The 21072-nt window shown below is 40.5% G+C and overlaps 1 long non-coding RNA gene across 2 annotated transcripts; it reads right to left on the bottom strand.

The window, feature by feature from the left end:
• Positions 1-10695: 10695 nt before the first annotated feature.
• Positions 10696-12202, bottom strand: LOC126598884 (uncharacterized). Of its 2 annotated transcripts, XR_007615006.1 has the most exons (4): positions 11638-12202; positions 11457-11554; positions 11276-11373; positions 10696-11100 (listed from the first exon to the last, which is right to left on the bottom strand). It is a non-coding gene; the product is annotated as an uncharacterized LOC126598884 (long non-coding RNA). The 2 variants fall into 2 exon arrangements; XR_007615005.1 differs by lacking the exon at positions 11638-12202 and having other exon boundaries at positions 11457-11626.
• Between the last annotated feature and the right edge of the window lie 8870 nt (positions 12203-21072).

The raw sequence follows: 21072 nt of genomic DNA, 5'->3' as shown, positions 1-21072 counted from the left end.
TTTCTTTCTGGGCAATATTCAAGAACGTATGATAAATATCTAAATTTGTGGTCCGAGTGATTAAAAATTTATTGATCATTGGATTTGTTATTAATATAAACTAGGGTGGACAGTTAATTTAGTTTATGAATTATCACTAAGTGAAAATTAGATCCATAATTTTTTTTTTTTCAAAAAAATCAGTTTGTGAATTATAAAAATTTGCCAATTACATCCCTAATATTAGATTCGAAGTTACTATATTCAATTTTCCGTCAATTTAAGTCACGTTGCTTGCGTGTGATACACATTGGAGGATAGATTGGTAATTTTTTAATAAAAAAAGGTAGAGTGGTGATATTTCCACCCCGGTGTCTTATTTCCCCACCCACCATTTAATGAAAATGTTAATAACTTATTTAATTCAATACTAAAATTTTGAAAAGACAAAAAATAATTTAAAATAATAAATAAATAATGGTGGGTGGGGTGTGATATCTTTTGGGGAAAGAGGTAGGGAAGGATTTGGGTTAGAATCGATGGAAAAGTTGGTGGAAGGAATGAGCGTGTGCTAGACGAAGGCGAGAAACTTCAATGGAGAAAAAAGAGAATTGAGTGTGAGATCTGCGGTTTTGACAAAAAAGGAGGAAGAAGAGTGGTTTGGGGGTCCGGGGTCTTTGTAGGGCGGCGATAGGTGTGAAGGAGATGATAAATGTCTAGGTCTTAGGTCTTGCATTTTCTTTCATTTTTTCTATTTTTATTTATTTAATTATAATATTATTTAAAGATATATTAGAGTTATTTAAAAAAAAATATATTATGGTTATTTTGGGAATAATGGTGGGTGGAGAAATAACATTTTACTTTTTAAATTTTTTATGGTGGGTGAGATTATCATGTGAGTGGGAAAATATGACACTAGGGTGGGTCTAGTAGCACTCAAAAGGTATATGGAGTTAACTTATGTTGACGAAAAATGACAGTATTACATTCTAAAATGTATCAAGTGACTTAAGTTGACAAAAAATTAGATAGAATAGTTTTAAATATAATAGTAGGGATGCAATTAGCAATTTTTAATGAATTTAGGGATTTATTTTACAGAAAAAAATAATTCAGAGACCTAATTTTCATTGAGATGATAGTTCAGAGACTAAATCGACACTTCACCCTATAATCAAAATTTCAAGAGAGAAGGGGTATCCCGCTGATTCAAAGGCAAAAAAGCCTTTGGCACTCGGTGAGCGTTCGTAAAAAATCGGTTACTTGATATTCAAGATCGGAATTCCTTGCTTTGCCTTGTTTTTTTTGTTTTTTTTCATCTAGACCTTTCAATTTGCTTATTAAACGACGCATCATGTGAAACAACATAAACAAAAATGACTATGAAACGTCGTTTACCAAATTTAGATCCACATGAACAAATAATTCAATTCTTGCTTTTGTACGGTGGCTATATAAGATAAGGTCTAATGATCTCTGAATATATACATGTGTGTGGCAGATTGGTCCTGCTCCCACTTGGCAGTCCTCCCTCAATTATTATTAAAAGTAATTTCGGCACATCGTCTTTCTTCTTTTTCGCATTCGCTTAATTTCTAATATTTAGTACTCTTTTGTTTTAATCAATCGAGAAGTCTGGATGAACTAGTGTGCCAAAATCACTTTTTGTCAATTATTGAACGAGACAAATGGCGGGCAGCCCGATTTGATGGAGGCGTGAACAATAGGACATTGCTCAATTTAAGGCCATAGAAATTGAACTGTGATAGCAGTGTGAGCATATCTGTCGTTTTAAAAATTGGCCATCCTCAGCACACGGTACAAACACAAAAACAAGAGGACGTGATGTCGTTTTTTGACGCTACGTTGTATTTTGGTAGTTTTACCTTCAAATGATTAGTTAAATATAAAATATCTAATCTGAGGGAAAGTGAAGAGTTGTTTTGAAAGAGGAATATTTGAGTATTTTTGTATAACTTTTTTTTTTTTTTTTTTTTTTTAAGGGGGACAACTAGTAGCAAGCCATGGTTATCCAACCCTTCCGGGACCGCGAAGACTCACAGAGATATTTCATTGTATAACTATCATTTTGGAGTCGCTTCCATCTTACGAAAATTAGATCTCTACCGACAATTTGAATGACCTATTAAGTTTTTAGGTTTTTTTGTTAAGGGAAGGATAATAATGAATTAGATGATCAAGCTACGCATAAGACTTGGTTATTGGTTTACCAGGGTAGCTTTACTCTCCAAACCCACACACGATATTAAAAAAAGAACCAAGACCTTAGGAATTAGCTATCAACTACAAAATTAGTCTAGTTCCCTTTCGCTTAGAGCAATTAGAAAGGGTTAACTCCCCTATAGAAAACCCCTCTGTCCACTATTTCTGAAATTTTATTAAATAAAAAAAAGCGAAAAAAAATAAATACAAGCGAGGGAACGAAGCCAAAATCCATGAACAATACAACATCAAAAAAGGAAAACTGGATGAAGAAAGAAAAAAATTTCTCAAACTACAATCCCAAACCAAGCCAAGGGAAACTATTGATAAATCACTGGATGGTCAACTCCATAATTAGCTAAGCAATTTGTCACCTGAAGTTGTGATACATATTAATTTGAGAAGCGAAAGCCAGGCAAGCCAGCAAAGTCTGAAAACAAAGCAGCATGAATTACCAACTTAGGAGAATCATTCCAAACCAAATTAGGAAAAGACAGGCCTATGTTAGCAAAGTTATTTGCAACAACATTCCCCTCTCGAAAGATGTGTGAACAACAAAAATTCATCTAATGAATGTGGGCCAAAAAAGTAAATTATTGTGTGCGAAGAAATCAAGGAGGACCAAATCATCCAAACCGAGAATATAAGCAACACTAGAAGAGTCACTTTCCAACCAAAGACACGCCAACCCCTCTGAAAAGAAAATTTTACACTAATAATAATTTTATAAAGTGCAGGAAAAGAAAGAATTGTGATGACCAATACCATGACAAAAACTACCAAGAAACTGACCATGACCCCTCAAATGCCCCACAAGTAGCAAGATTAGGATTTTCTTTCGACAAACCATATGTATTAAGTTTAATCCAAGGATACCAAGGATGAGACCATAACACGGGAAAAATAGTAGGGTCTTGAGAGAAATATGTTGAATTCCTAAGAAGAAATGATACAAGTATCTAAACCTTGAGAGTATCTTGTAATAAACCTCCCGTCGTGGACGAGGTCAGAAATAATGGACATGCAAAGACGATGGAAATATATTGAATGACCCTAAAATTAAACTTATTTCAAGGTTTCTAAATAGCCGAAATAGTAAAAAAACTTGCAAAGACTCAAAGATTGTGCAACTGACGGGAAAAGCGGTTACCCACAAAAGCATCCCGAAAAAATAGCCAAAGAATTTGAAACAAGCAAAGATGTACCAAATTAATATGCTAACCACTACCAAAGTTGCTTAGAAAACTGGCAACTGGAAAAAAAAAAAAAAAAAGATGAGCAGTACATTCCTCATAAACATGACAAAGACAACAAATGGATGCCAAAGAAGTATCAAGTCGTTGCATTGTAACATCACTAGGAAGTTTGTCATGAAAAAAAGGCCGAGTCAAAATAGATAGTCCAGACAGAATGAAAAAATACTAAATAACTTTTGCCCAAGCACAATCTTTATGTCTCATTCGAATTAGATCATAATCAGAAGAGAAGGGAAAACTCCTAGAAGGAGATGGCTTCCCAAATCAATTTGTCATCAGTCGTTGTCAAGGGTACAAGATGATGCAAAATTTCATGAGCTTGAAAAATCTGTAATGACCAACTCGGGAAGAATTGTAAAAAAATGACTAGATATAATGAAGGGCTAATAATCAACTTGTTAATCCATTTATCAAACTAAAGACAAACTAGTCTTCCATCTCCAATAATCCAACTACTATTGATATTTAGAACAAGTATAGCACCTTCAAACCACGCTACACAGATGACTACAAATAGATATCTTATTTTGTAAGGCATGAGAGGAAAAATTTGGCGGGCAAAAGAACCTCACAAGGATGAAGATTGTAAAGTAACCCCATCCAAAATTGAGCAAAACTGTTAAGTTCAACGTAGTTAAATCACGAAACCACCTTTAATTTTAGGTCCACACACCATATTCCATTTAATAATTACCAATTTACGAGAAGCCAAATCTCTAGACCAAATAAAGTATCGTAAAGAGGAGAGATGCTTTAAAAGGCAAGCCGACCACTAAAATACTGAGAAACTTTGCAAAACTAAACTTTAATAAACTGATTGCACTAATTGAACCCATCCAACCATAGAAAGAAGTTTTCCTTTCCAACCCGAGAGATGGGCTTTAGCCTTATCAACCAAAGATTAAAAGTAAATTCTCCTTTGCTTACCACGAAAAATTAGGACACCAAGATACGTGAAAGGAGCAACATCTAAACGAAGCCCAAAATGTCTCGAGACAAAAGTCATATGATGAGAAGAGGTGAACCCAAGATAAAAAGTGCTCTTATGTGCATCAATAAATTGTCCAAAACCACGACCATACTTGACAAGGAAATCATGCAAAGACCGAAAAGATCGAACACTCCCACAAGAGAAAATAAATAGTCATCAGCGCATAACACATGAGTGGGAGGGCAACAACCCCGTGGAGTTGAGATAGAAGTAATCCACCTAGTAGAGTAAAGCAAATTTAAACCTCGGCTAAGAGCTTTTCTTGAACAAAAAGTTTGCAACTGCAAGTGGTCGTATTGAGTGATAGTGGTAGACTCCATTTTTTTATTTTTCAAACTTTTGGGACCACTCTCTTGTTGCCATGTGTCTCTTTTCTCCTTACATTCCTAGATCTCCCTCTCTTCACTCACTCTCTCTTGTTCTGCCACCTCATCATATCTCTCTCTCAATTCCCTCAACCATCTTCCTCTGCAGATAATAACACCGAGACTGGCAAGCCCTCGTCGTTCTGACTAGCTTCACAGCCACCAATAACCATCACCATCGACCTGAACCTCCTATTTCCCTTCGTTGAAAACTTTGTCATGCTCTCTCTCCTTCTGTGCACGCTGCACACAAACATTAGAGAAAAATTCGGAGATTCCTCTCATTCTCAACTTGGTAAGGTCCCTATTGTTTTAATTTCTGATCTCCAACTCGATTTTGAGCTTACACAAGAAATGTGGTGACTATTAGTGCAAGTAACACCCATAGAATACAAACCCAGTTTTTTCGGTGAGAACTCGACGACTTTCGAGCCATTTTCCAACGAAATCCGACCACGGCCAAGGAAACCAATGGTACTGTTCGAATCCTTGTTCCCTGATCTTTGTTTTTGGTATATTACATTACTAGGTTTGGTAAAGTGAGTGGTTATTCGGAGTTTGGGTTTATCTCGGCCATCATTTTTCTAGATTCCGGCAAGTTGCATCAGCAACCGCTCAAAAAAGAAGAAGGGAAGAAAAAAAAATGGCCTTAGGCCTAAAACCCGATCCAAAACCTTTGGCCCAAATCTTTAGCCCAACCGGCCCAAACCTTTGGGCTAATGTTCCAACCCAGCCTAGTTCCAAAATGGGCTCAAAATATTATGAGAATATTCTTGGAATATTCCTCGTGTTGACTTTTTCAAAATTTTCTCAAAACCCCCTTATGCTAATTCTGACGTCCTAAGTCCATTTTTGGCATCCATTTGGTGAAATTCTAAAGTTTTAATGTAGTTGATCACTGGGGCGTCTTGGTTGATTTTTTAGGGTTGATCGTTGACTTTTTGTTAAATTTTCTGAGGACCCTCCTTAGCGTATTTCAACGTCCTAAAGTAGCAGTATAGAGAACAGAAGTTTACTAAGTTCTCAGATCTGATTACTAACACACTTGTGAGAGAAAGGTACCCTAATTCGATTGGGAGCTACCGAATGGTATAAACTCAGTTTCAGCTGGAGTCTACCAAATGGTGGTGCCCTGCTTCGGCAGGGATACACCAAAGGGCATGCTTTGCTTCGGCAGAGGAGCACCAAACAATAGAGGTTTACTGAACAGACCTCTCTAACTTCGGCTGGAGCCTATCCAACCTAAGTTTGGGTCTGTCTCTCTCTCATACAATCTAATTTTGAGTTTATTTTACAACATATGGTAGAATTAGGCCTGCCAAGAGGTGGTATCATGCCTGAAGCATGATCCCTGGCACCTAAATACTTCAAGAATAAGGGATAATACTCCCAAACCTCAACCCTACAGAATCTAACTCCGTTTTGACAGAATAGATCATTGGTTATGCATTTTTCTGTGCTTTTATCAATGTTGTTAGGAGTACCATTCTTGTAGTCAATTTGTGAGACTAATTTTGTCACTTGTGTGGCTATTGTCCACAAGCTGCATTCTCCACACTGGTGGCTTAGATTAACAAGTTTAGGGTTCACCACCTTGATTATTTGATCAAATTTATTTGATTTGATAAGTTGGAGAATTTACATCGAAAACTTTAACTTTCGATGGATATTGCATGTCGGTTGGGTTTTGAAGTTGAACATCCAATCCCATGTTCATACCCAGAAAGACCCAGCAGAAGCATTCATTAAATGCTTTCAAATGATTGCGCGATCGATTGGTCATACGTACCAAAGTATCACCACACTGCGACTTGAATAACATGCATATGATAAAGTTAATATTTTATAATTGAAAAATAATTAAAAGATTAATGACCCAAGGATTTCTGAGAGACTCGGTCCCCTGCCACGGCCCAAGCCGGCCACCAATTTGGGGAAGGGGCAACAAGTCCCAGAGAGACATGAGGGTACAGGGGACTCAGAGGTGTTCCGACAGACATACCCTGGAAGCCAGTACAGCGAGTCCAGGGAAAAATCACATGCCCTTGATCAAACCTTCCTAATTCCAAGATCACAAAACCTGACACTTTCTGTTGTACCAAAGTCTTCGCTGATTTTGTGCATCAACATTTGGCGCCGTCTGTGGGAAACGACACTTATTCATACTCTCTTCAGCTGTGTCAAGCTGGTTTCTATCATTCGTACACTTTCTTTTGATCAGGCATCCCTCTCCAGCATGGGAAGCGAAGGAAGCCACAGCACACAGAATGACACCCCCCTTGCACATAGTGCGAAACAACGAAAGAAGGAAGGAAAACGAGTTCTTCTTCAAGCTAAAGTCGATGAGTTGGAAGCTCAGAACAACAAGATAGCAATGAGGAATGAGGTCCTCCAGGAGCAATATGAGAAGCTCTTCGAGACACTCCATGAAGCTAGGCAAGCTCAGACACGCGAGCTTGTTGCCCCCGTGGAAGTCAACCATCAACTGGGTGCCCTCCAACATGGAGGGTCACATGCATTCGACATAGATATCCCTGATAGGGAACAGATTACCCCTCGACTTGATAATCAACATGAGGCTTCTCTTAACCCAGTTGCTTCGACCCGAACCATGAGAAGTGGAGGGAGACACCTCTTTGCTGAAGGGGCAGAAGGATCGAAAGCCGTCTTTCGCGATTGTCGGGATTTCCTGAAGCAACGTCGAGAGAATTCCATCCATATAAGCTCAAAGATTAATGACCCAAGGATTTCTGAGAGACTCGGTCCCCTGCCACGGCCCAAGCCGGCCACCAATTTGGGGAAGGGGCAACAAGTCCCAGAGAGACATGAGGGTACAGGGGACTCAGAGGTGTTCCGACAGACATACCCTGGAAGCCAGTACAGCGAGTCCAGGGAAAAATCACATGCCCTTGATCAAACCTTCCTAATTCCAAGAGGAGATGGAGATTTACGAAAGAAAGCTCCAGTGACACATAACTCCGCTCAGGACCCCCTTGTCCTACAACTTTTTGAGGAAGTAAACAAGTTGAAGGCTGAACGTCAGGCTGAAATACCTGACTGGAACCAACCCAGGCCTGGCCCTCTTACAAGGAGGATCCTCAACACCCCCCTTCAAGCAAAGACAAAGTAAAAGCTTGGCTTGCAACTTTATACTGGAAAAGAGGACCCGATTGAGCACCTTAACCTCTTTGAATCCACCATGGCATACCGGATGCACACCGACGAAGAGCGATGTCTTCTCTTCCCCTCCACCCTCTCTAGTGGAGCTCTAAATTGGTATTGTCGTCTTACACCTGAGACGGTAGACTCATTTGAGGAATTGAGGAAACTATTTGTTTCCCAACACATTTTCCAAACCGATCGCTTGCACTCTGCAGATGACTTGTACACTATCCGCCAGAAGCCAGACGAGTCATTACGTATGTATGTTGGCCGCTTCAGCCATGAATACTCCCGGTGTGCCGAGGCAGACGACAAGACTGCCCTCAAAGCCTTCACGGCAGGCCTACGTGATTGTTTCTTTAAATACATGATCAATGCCAATACTTGGAAGACTTACTCTGAGGTGATGGCGCAGGCTTATAACCATGCCTCCGCCGAGGCAAAGACATATCAGGAGAAACCCCCTACAACCATCCTTTATCAACAAGTGGGAGGTGGAAGCCAGACTCACCTAAATGAAAAGACCTCGACTTTCCAAACAGCAGTGGCACCTCCCCATGCCTTGCATAATGCTTCACCGAATCAACAGACATATCAATTTCAAGGCAAGAGGAAGGATTTCCATCCTCACCACTCTCCTTTCAGTAAAAAGAGTAAGGGACACTATCCCGATAACCAAGGGTATCGCCACAATAGCGCTCGCCCCCAGGCAGTCAATGCAGTGGGTCAAACCCGCGTCAAGGGTATCGCCACAATAGCGAGGTTTTAGCCTGCCATACTTAAGGTGTCTTACGCCTGCCGAGGCGAAAATCGTCCTTCGGGAAATACATGAGGGAGTCTGTGGAGATCATGCTGGATCTCGGTCCCTAGCACACAAGACTTTTCGCCAAGGATATTACTGGCCAACACTCCACCAGGATGCCATCAAAGTATCCCGCTCATGTGACAAATGTCAACGATATGCAACTATTCCTCATTCCCCTCCAGAGCCTCTTACTCCTATGATCAGCCCTTGGCCCTTCGCCCAGTGGGGACTTGATTTGATCGGCCCAATGCCGGCAGGGAAGGGCAAAGTTTGTTACGCAGTCGTTGCAGTGGACTACTTCACAAAGTGGGCCGAAGTAAAACCCTTGGCAACCATTACTGAGGCAAAGATAGAAGACTTCGTGTGGAAGAACATCCTTTGTAGATTCGGCATTCTCAATGCGATAGTCACTGACAATGGGCGACAGTTTGACAACAAGAAGTTCAGGTTGTTCTGCTCTAAGTTCAACATCAACTTATGCTTTGCCTCTCCAGCTCATCCCCAGTCTAATGGACAAGTTGAGGCCATCAACAAAATAATCAAGCGCACTTTGAAAACCAGCTTGGACAAAGCTAAAGGCTGTTGGCCAGAATTTGTACCCCAAGTTCTTTGGTCATATCGCACTTCATATCGGACTTCAACAGGAGAAACTCCATTCTTACTTGCCTTTGGCACAGAGGCGGTTGTCCCTGTTGAGCTCGAGCAAGCAACATTCCGAGTCCAGAACTACATTCAAAGTGAAAATGACAAACAACTCACCCTCAACTTGGATTTAGTCGAGGAACACAGAAACCAAGCTCACTTGAGGAATGTCGCCTACAAGCAGCGCATCTCCAACTATTATGACTCTAGGGTCAAGCCTCGTTCTTTCAAAATAGGAGACTGGGTCTTAAAGAAAAGATTACTCTGCGACAGAGTCCCGAGTGAAGGCACACTTAGTCCAAACTGGGATGGACCGTATGAAGTCATTGGCATCAGTCGCCCTGGCTCTTACACACTTAGAAGCTCTGATGGCAAGACCCTTGGCCATCCATGGAACGCTGATCACTTGAAGTACTACCACAAATAGACTCACGATGTACAAGTGTTGAGCTATAGCCGTTCGGCATCCTATGTAATGAAGGCCATTTGGCAATGAATTCAATAAAGAGGTAATTTAGCCAACTCAGCCCTCACTCTTTTACATTCATAGCAAGCGATGCCAGAACCCTTCTCAATCAGAAAGCAATCCGTCTTCCACAGTCATTACAAAACAAGCAAATGAAGACCGTGTCAAGCGCCAAAAAAAAAAAAAAAAAAAAAAAAAAACAGCTTCATCCAAAAAGCTTCACCCGAAAAGCTTCACCTCCAAAGCTTCACCCACAAAGCTTCACCTAAAAAGCTTCACCCAAAAAGCTTCACCCGAAAAGCTTCACCTCCAAAGCTTCACCCACAAAGCTTCACCTAAAAAGCTTCACCCACAAAGCTTCACCTAAAAAGCTTCACCCAACAAGCTTCACCCGAAAAGCTTCACCTCCAAAGCTTCACCCACAAAGCTTCACCTAAAAAGCTTCACCCACAAAGCTTCACCCAAAAAAAAAACTTCACCCGAAAAGCTTCACTTAAAAAAGCTTCACCTACAAAGCTTCACCTAAAAAATCTTCACCTAGAAAGCTCCCTCTACATACTTTCACCATCAAAGCTTCACCATCAAAGCTTCACCTAGAAAGCTTCATCTACAAAGCTTCACCATCAAAGCTTCACCTAGAAAGCTTCATCTACAACGCTTCAACACCAAAGTTTCACCTACAAAGCTTCAACACAAAACCTTGCTCCAAATAAACAAATTTTGTTCACAAAACCCAAGATGCCCTTGAACTTGTACAAAAACACTTGGGTAAACATAAACATTTTTTGTTTTACACCCACAAGGGCCCAAAATTTTCCTTCTTATTTATTCACTTATATATGTTCCCAAACATATTATAATAGATCCAACAACAAGCCAAAGTCCCAAGTTTTATAATGGACAAAAGTACAAGCAATTCATCAATAATGAAGGTGCTACAAAAATTGGAATCTGCCCCAAAATAGAAATCCAACCCAAGAGACTTTTTCTCTCTCTCCCTCTTCCGCCTCCTTTCATCTATCAAATTTCTGCAACCTCTGCTCTTCTCCAATGGAGCTGAATTTTGGACACCCTATAGTTCTTGAGCATATGAACAACTTTCAAGAAGGAACCATTTCTGTTTGAGCGACGGAAATTAAAGTGTTGAAGCTCCAAACATGATAGTCGGCTTCTTGCAGATTTCGAAGCTGTTGTGATGTTTCGAAGATCTGGAAATATTTAACCGTTAGTTCATCCTGAATTTTTGATATGTTATGAAAGAGTCGATGAGGAACAACTTCAATGAAGAAAGAATACCGATCTGAACAAGAGAAAATGGAGTTTCGAAGCTCACAACAAATCTGACGGGTTGACAGAAAAATAATAACCAGTCATTCATCATACCTGGATTTCTGGAGTTATACTGCTCCGAGGGATCTCAAATTTGGATATGTTGTAGTTCACGAGCTGAGGAACAACTTCAATGAAGAAAGCATACCGATCTGAACAAGAGAAAATGGAGTTTCGAAGCTCACAACAAATCTGACGGGTTGACAGAAAAATAATAACCAGTCATTCATCATACCTGGATTTCTGGAGTCATACTGCTCCGAGGGATCTCAAATTTGGATATGTTGTAGTTCACAAGCTGAGGAACAACTTCAATGAAGAAAGCATGCTGATCTGAGCAAGAGAAAATAGAGTTTCAAAGCTCACAACAAATCTGACGGGTTGACAGACAAATGATAAACAGTCACTCATCATACCTGAATTTCTGGAGTTATACTGCTCCGAGGGACCTCAAATTTGGATATGTTGTAGTTCACAAGTTAGGGAACAACTTCGATGAAGAAAGTATGTTGATCTGAACAAGAGAAAATGGAGTTTCGAAGCTCACAACAAGTCTGACGGATTAACAGAACATTGATGAACAGTTACTCATCATACTTGAATTTCTGAAGTTGTACTACTCCGATGGATCTCAAATTTGGATATGTTGTAGTTCACAAGATAAGGAAAAACTTTCATGAAGACGACTTTGCAATCTGAGCTATAGAGAAAGGTGTTATCTTGCATCCACTCAGGCTGATTAGTGGAAACGAAAAGCAATTCCACCAAAGAAAAGATGAAAAAGAGAGAAAAGCTACTAATTGCACTTGATCTTGTCTAGTCAATAGCATGCAGCATCAAACACACAAAAGTTGGAAATATTTTTAGATAAAGCATATACGAATGTGTGACATCGAAACAAGAATTCGTTACTTTGACAAATTAGTAACACGCGAGACACCTCATTCGGCAACTCTCTTCGCCTGAAGACTTGGGGGACTCCCACCATATGCTACTGCACCTTGATACTCGGCAGTCTCACAACCACTCAGTGACTTGGATTTTTCAAGTCTCCAACCGAGAAGTTTTCCTCACTCGGGAAATTAAGGGAACACTACCTCAAACTACATGCTTCACTCACAAAGCTTCAACAATACAGGTTTCAACAAAAGCAAAAATTCAAAGAACTTTATGAAGAAGGCTTTGGTGTATTTAACACAATATGTTGAAATGAAGCAAAGCTTATTTATTAATATTTTCGATAAGCCACAAATATGTACATATACATGAGTCAAAATAAACAAACAAAAGGGAGCCTTCACAAAGGTTGCTTAGGGGAAGTCTCAGCAGTCGGTAGAGCCCCAGAAAGAGAAAGCACCGGAGGGTGGTTATCCGGAGCCTCAGTACTTGACAAAACCCCAGAAGGAGGAGGCATTGGAGGTTCATCATTTGAAGCTTCATTACCAGGTACAACCCTAGAGGACGAAGGCAATAAATGCCTTTGGAACAAACCCACAAACCGCTTATGATCAAGTAAAACCTTACCATCAGATTCCTTCATCTGGTCAAGCTTCCTCTTCATGTTTGTAGCATAGTCATGGGCGAGCCGGTGCAACTGCTTATTCTCATGCTTGAGCCCTCTAATCTCCTGTTTGAGACTCATCACTTCAGCAGCCAATGATTCAACTTGGCGGGTTCTAGCAAATAGGCGTTGGGCCATATTAGACACAGAACCTGCACACTGAACACTAAGAGCCAGAGAGTCCTTAACAGCCAACTCATCAGACCGTTTGGAAAGTAGTCTATTATCTTTGGGAGTGAGAAGGTTCCTGGCCACCACTGCAGCGGTCATATCATTCTTCATCACAGAATCCCCAACGGTAAGAGGACCAGTAGGGGATATGAAGGATGGGCGCCATATGTTGTCTGGAGAAGGCGTGGCTGTCTCTTCTCCAAGGTTCAAGTCAAAACGACGGTCGGAGGGTCCAGACATTTTCAAATGTGTTGAAGAAGGAAGAGGTCAGACAAATCAAGATCTTAGAAGTGCAAGAAATGAGCTTCTACTGGTAGAGATTCAAGTGTGCTGTGGAACTTAATGCCAGCCTCTATAAAAATCTGCACTCGACGGAGCTTCAGAAATCGAAGAGGCGTTTGCTTTCTCAAAAGCTGGGCTGCTCAGAGACCACGAGGGCCGATCTCAGAAATCGAAGAGGCGTTTGCTTTCTCAAAAGCTGGGCTGCTCAGAGACCACGAGGGCCGATCTCAGAAATCGAAGAAGCACCTGCTTTTTCAGCCTCGTCAGCACCTGTCACATGCACACTCAGCTTTGCGGAAATTACGGGCAATCTGTCGAAGATTTCTGGTGAAGTAGAAAGCACGTGAATCTTACTGTTCAATCACCGCTCTCCATATGTACCATCAACTCCTCGGGTACCACATATAACTTTGTCAAAGATCTTTGACAAAGTTTAGGCACGAGAATTTCGAAGTTCCAGCTACCCTACTATTACCCATAAGGGTAAAGGAACAGCACCACTGCTTGACAACTGGAAAGTCCCTATGTGTGTCGACCTCCGGGTTTTGCGGCAAGACAGGTTGGCAAGAACGTCCAACCTTTACTCACATTCGAGAAAAGACTCCCAACATAATTACTTTCTAAAAAACCGGAGTAGCACCGCTTTCCGAATCTCGAGAGTCAGATCCTCGACGGGATTGCTTGTTCGAAAACCGAAGAGGCACAACTCTCAGAACTTCGAGAGCCAGATTTCCTTAGATAAAGCTTGTCTGTAATCTTCACACGTAACATCAGCTTTCCAGATACCACATACCACTTTTTCAAAGTGCTCTGACAAAATTAAAACACGTGAAGCTGGCAGCTCCCACTACATTGCTGTGACCAAGAAGGGTAAAGGAATAGCATTACTACTTGTTATTGGGAAATCCCTATATACATTGACCTCCCTCCTCAACGGACAGGCAAACCTGCAAAAATGCTCAACCCTTTCTCGCATTCGAAAAGGCACCCTCAACATAACCTCTCGAAATACTCAGCTTTATTTCCCCCCGATAATACCTCAGCAAATAAGCCACACCAAGAACAAGAGTATCTCATATCATCAGGGTCGAAAGCAAGAGTATCCCATATCATGCTTTCTCCCTGTCTTTGTCTTTGTCCTTGTCCACACCTGCAGGACAAGGAGAAAGAGAGCAGTCAGTCGGAACCTGAAATCAAACCTCCAATTTGGAACTGACTGCCTGGAGCCTTTGCCTGGTTGCTTACTTAGCATTGCTCTCGAGTACTCATCCTCAACTGCTGTCAAGGTCACGAATTCCACCGGCAAATACCTCATGACAGTTGATCAGATATTGGCTCTTTACACTGAAGCTGCCAAGCGTGGATGAGTCACTATAAAGGAATGTTCTGAAGGACCATTTAAATGCAAAGGTTGCACACCACTTTTGCCATGCAAAAGATTGAAGCAGAAGGTTCAACGGTGAGCTGAAACAGATCACTACAGCACGACACCTTTCCATACCACATTCATTATTCCGTCAACAGCAAAAGTATCCCATATCATCAAGGTCGAACATACTCTAGATTTGATGGACTTGTTTTGACCCTCAAATTTTTGAGTCGGCCTTATACTCTGAAGGGCACCAGAAAACCCTCCAGCACAGTTCAAGAATAAGCCTGTGGAAAGTTACTTCTTCAAAAGCAAAAGTATCTCATATCATCTCTTATCCATTTGCTTCTCCTTATCCTGGCAGTTGAATGAGAGACAAGGAGAATGAGAACAATCAACCGGAAGCCGAAGTCAAACCTCTGATCCTGGGTTGCTTACTTGGAAGTTTGACTGCTTACCTTGTCTGTCACCTCTTTCGGCAGATCTCCTAGCTCGGCGACTTGGGGGACTCCTACTATAGGGTTTGTATCACACTTGACTAAACCCGAAACTACAACTAAGCTTCAAGTGAAATTGATACATTACCTTGTGCGTCAACATCAGCTAAATACACCATTCCCGGATGGAGGAAAAGTACTTCCAGAGAAGGGCAGATGAAGATCAGACCACACTTCGGTACTTAGAAGTTTCGTGATTACTCAAGGGATTGGATCTTGCAAGTCCCCAACCGAGGAGTTTCCCTCACTCGGGAACTTAGGGGAGCACTGTTTGTACCATACTTGACCAATCCCGAAACTACCGAGCACCGGCCAACGCTATACTGTCAAGGACCCAGAAGAGTTCCCCTCCGACCAGGAGGCCAATCACTACTCGACACGTGTCAAGATTAGAAGCCAATCAGAGCGCAGCACGTGTCAACATCAAGAACCAATCATAACATGACACATGTCAATGTGACAAAGCTACAAGTTTTTCTATAAATAGGGGTCATTCCCCCACAATATTGCCTAATGCCATTTTGTGTTAAATCATTCACAAGAACTCACTAAATTGAGAGCTTGATCCTTTGTACTTGTGTAAGCCCTTCACTACTAATAAGAACTCCTCTACTCCGTGGACGTAGCCAATCTGGGTGAACCACGTACATCCTGTGTTTGCTTCTCTGTCTCTATTCATTTATGTACTTATCCTCACTAGTGACTGAAGCAACCAAGCAACCAAGCGAAGGTCACAAAACCTGACACTTTCTGTTGTACCAAAGTCTTCGCTGATTCAGTCACTAGTGAGGATAAGTACATAAATGAATAGAGACAGAGAAGCAAACACAGGATGTACGTGGTTCACCCAGATTGGCTACGTCCACGGAGTAGAGGAGTTCTTATTAGTAGTGAAGGGCTTACACAAGTACAAAGGATCAAGCTCTCACTCCCAACAAGATTGCTTGCTCCAAAATCGAAGAGGCACCGTCCTCCGAATCTCGAGAGCCAGACTCCCAACATGACTACTTTCTCAAAAATCGAAGAGAGGGTAAAGGAACAGTACCATTGCTGGATAATTGGAAAGTCCCTGTGTGTCAACCTCTGTGCTTCGTGGCAAGGTAGACTAGCAAACATGCCCAACCTTTACTCACATTCGAGAAAACACTCCCAACAAGATTGCTTGCTCCAAAATCGAAGAGGCACCGCCCTCCGAATCTCGAGAGCCAGACTCCCAACATGATTACCTTCTCAAAAATCGAAGAGACACCGCTCTCCGAATCTCGAGAGCCAGACCCCCAGCAGGATTGCTTTCTCAAAAATCGAAGAGACATCGTTCTCCGAATCTCGAGAGCCAGATCCCTGATAGGATTGCTTGTTCGAAAACCGAAGAGGCAACACTTTCCCAACTACAAGAGCCGGATCTCCTTGGATAAAGCTGTCTGTAATCTTCACACGCAACATCAGCTTTCCACATACCACAGACCACTTTTTCAAAGTGCTCTGACAGGGTAAAGGAATAGCATTACTACTTGTTGTTAAGGAGACTCATATATATGTCAACCTCCATCCCCAACGGACAGACAGACCTGCAAAAATGCTCAACCCTTCCTCATATATGAGAGGGCACTCTCAACGAAGCCTTTCGAAATATTCAGCTTTCTTTCCCCCCGATAATACCTCTGCAAACAAGTTATACTAGAGCAAGAATATCTCATATCATCAGGGTTAAAAGCAAGAGTATCCCATATCATGCTTTTTCCCTGTCTTTTCCTTTGGCCTTGTTCTTACCTGCAAGACAAGGAGAAAGAGAGCAATCAGTCAGCACTTGGAATCAAGCTTCCAGCCAGGAACTGACTGCCTGGAACTTACTTACCTGGCATTGCTCTCGAGTACTCATCTTCAACATCTTATGCTTCCAGGGAAGATACCGCATCTGCCTGAGGAACAGATAGGGCAAGTGAGAAGGATACAAGGAAGCATGTGGAGACAAGCGTAACAGCACACGTGCCGATACATCCATTACTCTGTCAAAGCAAAAGTATCCCATATCAGTAGGGTCGAACGTACTTTAGATTTGATGGACTTATTTTGACCCTCAAATTCTTCAGTCGGCCTTATACTCTGGAGGAAACCAGAAAACCCTCCAGCTCAGTTCAAGAATAAGCCTGTGGAAAGTTACTTCTTCAAAAGCAAAAGTATCCCATATCATCTCTTCTCATTTTTCTTCTCTTTATCCTTCATGCTGCCTGCAAGATAGGGAGAATGTGAACAATCAGCCGGAGCTCTGATTGCTTACCTTGTCTGTCACCTCTTTCAGCAAATCCCCTAGCTCGGCAACTTGAGGGACTCCTACTTCATGGTTTGTATCGCGCTTGACCAAGCCTGAAACTACAAGTAAGCTTCAAGTGAAATTGATACATTACCTTGTGCATCTCCACCAGTTAAAGATACCACCCCTGGATGGAGGAAGAGTACTTCAAGAGAAGATGCCACATCTACCTGTGAGACAGATAAGACAAGTCAAGACGATACCACATTCCGATACTTAGAAGTTTCGTGATTACGAGATCATTCTCCCACAATATTTCCTAATGTCATTTGTACTAAATCATTCACCTGTACTCACTAAAGGAAAGCTTGAACCTATGTACTTGTGTAAACCCTACACAATTAATGAGAACTCCTCTATTCCGTGGACGTAGCCAATCTGGGTGAACCACGTACATCTTGTATTTGCTTTCCTATCTATATCCATTTATATACTTATCCACACTAATGATCGGAGCAATCTAGCGAAGATCACAAAAAGCGACCGTTTTCGCTACCTAGGATATATCGTGCAAGAGAACGGAGAATTAGAGAGATCTCAACCATAGAATAGAAGTTGGATAGATGAAGTGTAAGAGTGCATCCGGCGGGTTGTGTAACCGTCGTAGGCCACTGAAGCTCAAGGGAAAATTTTATAGGACGGCAATAAGGCCAGCGATGTTGTATGGCACAGAATGTTGGGCGGTGAAGCATCAACACGTACACAAAATGGGTGTGGCGGAGACGAGGATGCTTCGTGGGATGTGTGGGCACACAAGAAATGATAAGATTGGAAATGAGGATATTCGAGGTAAAGTAGGAGTGGCCGAAATTGAAGGAAAGATGAGAGAAAATCGGTTCCGGTGATTTGGACATGTGCAAAGAAGGCCTACTGACGCTCCGGTTCGAAGATGTGACTACGGGACAGAGGTTCAGGGCCAAAGGGGTAGAGGAAGACCTAGGAAAACTTTGGAAGAGACTCTAAGAAAAGACTTAGAGTACTTGGTTCTAACGGAGGACATGACACAAAACCGAGCGCAATGGCGTTCTAGGATTCATATAGCCGACCCCACTTAGTGGGAAAAGGCTTTGTTGTTGTTGTTGTTTGTTGTTGTTGTTGTTGTTGTTGTATACTTTTATTTTAATGTGACCCCTATAGTGAAAAAGTTGTTAATTAAATACTTGTGGTGAACTCCGGTAGCAATTAAAAGTCCAAATCAAAACTTATGTTAGTATTTTGTTTAAAAACGTGGTTAAAATCATCATTTTAAACAATTGACACAACTCATAAGCCTAAATCATCTATCCTATGAGTTCTGTAATAACTTCCCATTTCTCAATGATCATCTATGTGCATCAGAGTGTTTTCTTGGGACAATGATTGATGATAATGGAATATGCGGACAATCAATGAGGAATGATCTTAATAAGGTTTATAAGACGTTTTCAGATGTAATTGAAGAAAAAGAGCAAAGATTTCGTGAAAGGTGTATAGATGATCATTTAGAAATGGGATTTCAAACACATACAATTCGCTTGGCTTCTTAGTTAAGAGAATTGTTTGAAATGATGATTTTAACCATATTTTTAACGAAATACTAACATAAATTTTGATTCGCATTATAATTGTTGAAGAAGTTCACCATAAATATTTAACTAATAATTTTTTCCCCACAAAGATCACATAAAAAAATGAAGTGCCACCGCAGAAACCACGAAAGAAATTTGACCCTAATAAAAACATTATAACATAAACGCTTTGTTGATACTACATAACGACTACATTGGAAACTTAAGTCTTTTCAAACACTCAAACCCTACACCTCTGAGTGCACCCCATAAAATATCATTTATGTTTCCTTTTTCAGTAAAATTATTCACAAAAGTAATAGAATAATCAAAAGGGATATGTTATCCACACAACCCATTTTACTTCTCACACATCCTTTGATAATTTTTGTCCGTTGATCTTCTTTAATTCATCCGATCCGACTGCCGAAAATTAAAAAGGTGTGTGAGAAGTAAAATGAGATGTGTGGATATCACACCCCTAATCAAAATCTGTTTTGCAATCGTGGGCGGCATTTCCCAATGGATATATGTAAATCCGATTGGACCATATGAAGTTTTAGGTGTATCAGATTCAAATCCTCATCATCAACAAATTATTTAAACGAAGATAGGGTCTGATTTCGTGAGTGTGTGTTCTCACATCGCGCTCACAACTTGGCCATAGCTTTATTATTTAATGATGAGGATGTTGGTGGAAGGCCCTATACAACGTGCAGCACTGCACATGAATCACTGACCTTGGAATTTTGGAAAATGGACGTTGTCCAAATATTGTTCAACCCATGTCATCTTGGCAAGATGCAAACTAAAATGTCTCTTAAACTATCGGACTATTATAAAACGTGTAGTATCAAATTCATCGTGCGTTAATATAAGTTTTTCATCGTGTTTGATAAATATTAGTCTAATAAATAACACATTCACCATAAACTTTGACCAACGCATGGCCTACTTAAAGGAAACCTAACACAATGGACGGAAAGTGGTCCAAAATACAAATTTTATTTTGCAAATTGCAAAAGAAGATTGGTGGAGTAGATAGTAGAACACTAAGAAATCTTTGGGGCAGAGAAAGCACAAAACTGCCTTAAACCCCTAAGGCTAAATACTCTTTAGGAAATTTTATTTAAACCCATTTAACCTCTTTTTACACTCAACTTAAATTTTAAATGTTAATTATTTATTTTACCCTATTGCATAATTACTATTGAGTACAAAATAAAATTAATAATAAAATTCAAATTTATCAATAAACCCAAACACTATAATTAAACCCTACGATCACTCTTTGTTTATTCTACGTTCATTCTGGCTAAAACCCTAATAACTCTCATAGAGAAAAATAAGTTTTTTTATTGATGGATTGTGATTTTGAAGTTTTGAATCATCCAACCAAGGTATAACTCAATTTATGAATTTTTTTTCTCTCTGATCGCATTGTTAACCACCTCTCTAATTCGAGTTTTTCTTTCTCACCGTACTGAAAAGAGCGAATTAATCCGCTCACATATCACCCCAAGTCTACGGTATATAATATAGCAGCACTCCTAAAATTATTGAAAATTGAATCAGAACAAGGCTGCAATTGCAATATGATATGATGGATTACCAAAGTCAATGGATGAGCCAACCGTTGCCTTATCAAATCACTTTCGTATTTTCCATCTCCTTGCAATCCAGAAAGTCGTTTGCAACCTAACCAGAAATATTGCCCACAGAATTCTAAAATGTTCATAGTTTCATGTAAAGCAGATATTTTGTGCATGTAATATGCCTGCTAGAAAAGGCAGGATACAAAAATGGCAGAATCAGTTGTATGCTTTGTGATCGATAATTTAATTTCATTGCTCATCACCACAGAATCACATGAATGATGGGTCCACTGAACGCCCATCTTTAGGATCAAGCCTATTTAGATATTAACTTATGAAGCAATTGTTGAAGAAATGGGTGTAAAAATAAATCCACATATTGAATTGGGTTTATGGGGGTATATTAGGTATTAAATTTGGGTTCAAAGAGATATTAATAGTTTAGTTAAAAATCAAATGGGTGCAAAGAGTAAGTTGGGTGTAGAAATATGTTAGATGGGTTTAAAAAAAATTCATCA

Source organism: Malus sylvestris, chromosome 14 (genome assembly GCF_916048215.2).
Source record: "Malus sylvestris chromosome 14, drMalSylv7.2, whole genome shotgun sequence".
NCBI classification, from domain to species: Eukaryota; Viridiplantae; Streptophyta; class Magnoliopsida; order Rosales; family Rosaceae; genus Malus; species Malus sylvestris.
The sequence above is the reverse complement of the archived record's forward strand: the minus strand, read 5'-3'. Positions and strand labels throughout refer to the sequence as shown.